This window comes from Sinocyclocheilus rhinocerous, unplaced genomic scaffold, assembly GCF_001515625.1.
Source record: "Sinocyclocheilus rhinocerous isolate Xijiao unplaced genomic scaffold, SAMN03320098_v1.1 scaffold953, whole genome shotgun sequence".
In the NCBI taxonomy this organism is placed as follows: Eukaryota; Metazoa; Chordata; class Actinopteri; order Cypriniformes; family Cyprinidae; genus Sinocyclocheilus; species Sinocyclocheilus rhinocerous.
The window spans coordinates 581,580-587,579 of NW_015643169.1; positions in this window are offsets into that span (position 1 = coordinate 581,580).

A 6,000-nucleotide genomic window follows, 5' to 3' on the forward strand; every position below is an offset into this window, starting at 1 on the left:
ATCTTAAAGAGCTCACCAATAAACTGTGTGTAGGTGTGTATTTGAACACAGACCCATTCGTAGGTAAATGTATGACTCACCTTAAGCAGACATGAGTAACTCACAGAGAGCTTGATTTCTTAATGACTTTTTCCTAAACTAGGTCTACGGCAGGTCTCCCTCTCCGTTTTTTTGTATATGTCCTAATGTGAGTTGGTTTGTCCGCAGGAGAGCTCCTCTGTGGTTCCGGCATGATGGGTGTAGCCACACTTAGAGCTGTTTCCGGACCTGAGGGAAGAAGCTCAGTTTTCCTCACTGGCTGCAGTGGTCCAGGAGGGCTTGGATTTCCCTCATTATATATTATGGGGTGAAAACAGAAAGGAATTAAATAACATGTGATTATGTATTCAGTATATTCATAAATCCAAATATATAATTATAAATGTGCATAAATGCTTATAGATTCTGAATGTATAATTAAACTCCCAGAATGTATAGTCATATATCAGAATAATCTATCTAGGCCTAACTGTAAATCCAAATAAATAAATATATTAATTACATATTATGCATTATTATACATCACATATACATTAATTATTTATAATTATTATTAAAAATTATTTTAAAAAATAAATAAAGAACAAAATGTAAATAAAAACAAAATGTTTACAAATATTGACACGCTCTTGTTTTTCATTTTCAATTTCATTCAGAAATTGCTGAAAGTTAGCTGATAGTATCAGATTAATTAAATTATATTCGTTTTGATAAGGCATGTCATGAGAATAATCAAATATTCTAAGAAATTGATTCTGATTGGCTAGGACGCGCTACAGCCCGTCAGGAATTTGCATATCAGCTGCAGTCCACCTTTTTCCTAATAATTTTAATTTTGCGTTTTTATTCTCAAGCTCAATTTCTTTTGAAATCAAATTAACTGTCATAAAAAATATTATTATCTAGATGGGTTACAAGCGCGTATTGTTGCTATGGTTACGATATGCACGAGAACCGGTGGTGCTCTTCCTCTTCATCTCAAATTGAATATTAAAGGGGTCATATGATGCGATTTCATTTTTTCCTTTCGCTGCTCAGGCGGAGGATCGCTACGGTACAGTACCTGTTTATATTTGTTTGTTTATATATTTATTTTAACCTAGCTTTGCACGTTTGTGTGGTTAGCTGTTTGACTAAGTGACTGTCAGTTCTTCCTTTCTAGTCCGTTTCTGCCTTTTTTTCTATTGTCTCGCTGAAGTCCTTGATCATGGCGTGACCCTGTCTCAAAATAGCCTTGTAATAGCATGTGTGCTGTCAGCTCTATCTTATTTCTCTCTCTTTCTCTGTCTGCTTGAATAATTCAGATAAAGGACAGAAAGACCTAAATTAAGTCCATTTTCTCCATTGGCCTAAAACCTGTGCTGTGCTCACTGCTTCCATCATGCAAGCGCTGATGAATTGCATGGTGGGATGTGTGTTTATCTGTGCAAAGAAGATGATTAACACTAAATAAGAGCTTCAGTATCTTCCTCTTCCTCACTGTGGTCAATCACAGCATTCTGTGGTTGAATATTTTTGTACACCAGCACTAAACTATCCCAGGTAACAGATTTCCTATAGTACATGTGCTATTTCAAAGCAGACAGAGTCAGAACGAACAAGGGTGAATAAATTATGATAGGGTCGGACCATAACGCCCGAAACGCCCAAACACCCTAAAGATGACTCCCTCGACCTCTCCAATCTGTTTGTGTGTTTTCTGAACACACATGCGTCAATGTTCAGACTTTGAAACTATATCCACACACCACAACCCTGCCCAACATGTGTTTACAGTTGATCTTGTTGTGTGTTTGCTTTGGGATGCGTGTCTGAGCAAGAGCGTAAATGGATCTCCCAGCAGCCCTTGGGTGCTGTCAGACTTTGAGTGACAGCAGAGAGCTGCAGGATTAAGACTGGCCGAGCATAAACAAACCCCGAGGTTTCATCCGCCACGGGTCTGGAGGGACACTCGCACACATTCTGTGACTTTTTACGGTCCTGAATGAGACTCGGACAATATTTGAGAGGAACGTTTGAACTTCTGAAGTTCTGATGGTTCAAAGGGGCTCTGATGCGGCGAGCGGTTTGAGTGTTGGTGGTCATTATGCTTCATGAAACCGTTTTTGAGAAGGTTGACTTAATTCGTTTTTTATCTGTTCTCTACTGATATATGACACATTAATTACTGAGTTGTTTAAGAGTACCAGATTAGTCTGAATTTTTAGGCTGGTTTATGCTGGACCGGTTTGTCCAGATGTTCATTATAATGCTGGTTGCCCAAGTACATCCCAGCTCACAAAAATTTGTTCTAAGGGTTTTATAATGTGTGAAAACAGTTATGAAATCATTATTTCTGAACATTCAAAACATTAAACAAACAAAATTCTTGGTTATGTGAACGTTACAGAAAACATTAAGGAAAAACATTAACGGAACGTTACATTTAATCATTTTGCAAACATTATTGGAACATTACTTTTGAATGTTCTCTGACCGTTCTGAAACAAGTACTCAGCTAACAAAAATATGTTCTAAGAATGTTTGGCTAGCGTCCCCCATTAAATAATGAAACCATTATTTCTGAATGTTCTTTGAACAAAATGTCCAGTTTTTAAAATGTTTTAGAAACAAGTAATAAGTAGTAACATTTTAGTTAAGTTAGGCGAATGTCCAACTAAAAAGTTTCAGAAAAAAAAACATTCCAGGAATGATGTATAAATATATAGTTCAGTCATGAAACTCTAGATGGCGCATTCTGACGGGGTGTTAACGTAACTGATGATATTCAGAGAGTTAAATGACTTGGCACAAGTTGATTGGTTCATGAGCTTACTGCCTTGCATTTATATGGCTGGCTAGCATTCACTTGAGATGTTTTTTTGTGCTAACGTTTTGAGAACATTATTAAAGATCAGCCAACTTTGAACAAACGCTCTATTAATGTCACTGGAAGAATGTTCATAACTTTTACCAGAACATGAGCCAAAGTTCTGAAAATGTTCCCTGTTAGCTGGGGCTTTGCTGGTTAATCTAGTTAAGAGGCCTGTTGGGGACACCAGCACACCCACACACACCCCATGCAGGGAACCAGCACCCAAAACACGACACATGCTGGTGATGAACATGTGTCCTTGACGGGACAGATGAGGTCTAATCATGTTTTCCCCCAACTAAACTCTATAGTGTTGTATGTTTATAGAAAATATGTTTAATACCAAAAATAGTCAATATTGCTTTCGAATAATTTTTTATTAAGAACCTGATTTAAATGAGTTTAAGAAATTTTGTATTTCACATTATCTGTATTTATTTGTTTAGCAGCAACTCTTTTATTTGCAGTGAATTTGTGTTAGTGCATTTACACTGCAAATGCAATGTGGTCGCATGCATTTTTGATTTAACTTGAATGTGGTTTGAGTGTTTGGCTCACAAAACCATTTGGACCTGTATTTGGAGATGTCCACTTGTGATCGGATGGCCACAGGTGTAAATGGGGATTTCTATATCTTCAGAAACAGTGTGAAAAAGTGTGAATAAGTTAACTTTCACAATGTAGATTAAACAAAGAGAAAGAAAAATAATCCTCATTTTCAGATATTAAAAAAGCACAATGCAACAGAAAGAGGCAGAACTGCTGAGGTTTAATGTAACATATAATCAATATTAAATAAAAATATCGAATGCAGTATCTTTATTGTCATTGTATTTAATGTAATTACATATTGTAATTATTATTGCACAAATACAACAAAATTACGTTTTCAGCTCACCTATACAGTACCATAAAAAAAAAAAATAAGTTCAAATAAATTAAAACTAAGAACAAAAAAACAGCTAAACAAAGTCTAACAATATATCAGCAACGGAATCAGTACAGTGTGGAAAAATAGCAAATGTCAATTGGTATTCACATTTAAATGTTAAATAACAATACAAGCCTTAATCAGCAGTTGTATATTAAAGTAGGCTATTATATTTTTATATGAAAATATAGATTATAAAATATTATTAATAAATAACAGTAATAAAAATTATATTAAATGTTATTTTAATTCTTATTTTTTTTATTTGTATACACATTATTTTTTACATAATTTTTATATAAATGATTTACTTATATTATTTCTTATATAACTTATTATAATGGTCATCCCATAAGTTTTAACCTGTGTAGAAAGCATGCACATACACACTGATCTGGTCAGTTTATCCACAGTGGTAAATTAAACGGGTGGAAACCCCGGTGGGTGAAACGTTAGTGTCCCTCCCTCCTCCTCCTCCTCCTCCTCCTCTCTGTGCCTTCACCTCTCCCAGTGTCCGCTCCTCTCTCATTCCCTGCTTTTGTGCTCTTTAAAGTGGTCGGTGGGGTGTTAATAATTTGTTTCTCTCCCTTTTATTTCATCCTTCGTCACTCGCGCTCTCTCATCTTCCTGAAGACAGCGGGATGGGGTCCTTTAAGGGTGCCGCCCTCCCTGTTCCTCTCTCTCTTTCATGCTTTCTTTCTCTCTCTACCTCGTTTCTATCCTTTTTCATGCTTGGCGGCACCAGTCCCACCCTTTCAATTTGGGCGCACCGCAGTGACACTCTCAGAGCTGCTCAACTGGAACTGTTGCTATCTTTGGAATCTTCCCTGTTTGTGTAAGAGAATACAGCCAGAGTTCATCTGTAAGTTTAGACCATTTAGGCCCAGTAAAGTTTATGTTAATCTCAAACACATTAGGAAATAAGTATATCATATTTCATAATTCAAAGATTTTCACATCCCTCATTTTGTCCTGGAAGGGCATGTTATGAATAATAATTGTTTTGTAGGCCAACAAGTAGCATGTAGTGTCAACAATGGTGACCAGGGATTGACAGTTTTTCTTATGATCATTATAAGTGTGAGGGGAAAAAATTTATGAATCTTTAAGAATCAATACTGTGAGTCATTTAGGAAGTAAAAAAAAAACGGTGGCTGAAATTTACAATACATTCTTTACATTCCAGGCCACATTGACAAATATTACAGTTAGAAAGTTACAGTTTACAGAATAAAAGTTTGAACGAAGTGTATATATTAAGCAGTTTAAACTTTAAACTAAATTTGTAGAAAAGTAAAGTAATAATTTTAAAACAGTGGTACTTTAAAAAATAAATATGAATAAACTAATACAGCATATTTCGGTAGTGACTTTAAAGTAAGGTTCTTTAAATATTTAAGATTCTTGATAGAGTGCAAGCAAAATACAAAACAATAGAAAGGATACATCAACAAAAGATTAAAATATAGGAATATAAAAAAAATATTTAAAGTATATAATGAGGGTTAAAAATGAACTGTATTCAAACAGGTAATTGACACTACATGCTTTCCTTTCCAGGCCACATTGGCAATGTAAAAAAAAAATAATAATAATAATTAAATACATTTTTTACAAATGTTTTTATGTTGTAACAGACAGCAGAAAATAATAGATTCAGGAAAACGGAAAACACTTCAAAAATTCGGTTATTATGCATGATTCTGTAAATATGCATGCTTGAAAAAAACAGCGTTAAAGTTTTATCTTTGACTCTTATATGTGACCCTGGAGCACAAAACCAGTCTTAAGTCGCTGGGGTATATTTGTAGCAATAGCCAAAAATACGGAGATGTTCAAACTTTCATCTTAAGTGTTTAAAAATAAATAAATAAATAAACATTTGTAAAGACCATAATATAACACACCTAATCCTGAAATTATTTACATAACATGGTTTGAATTAACTAGAAATTTGTGGAAAATAAAAAGAAAAAAATTCAAAACATTACCACTGTATATAATAAATATGAATAAAGTTTGTATTTATGTAGCACCTTTAAAGTAAGCTTCTTAAGACTCTTTACAGAACACAAGAAAAAATAATGGGTTTTAATGTCTTTGTCTCGTCGCTCTGGCCGGGACAGGGCATCATCACAATATGGCAAGGGGCGTAACATTTCCGTCACACGCTTGA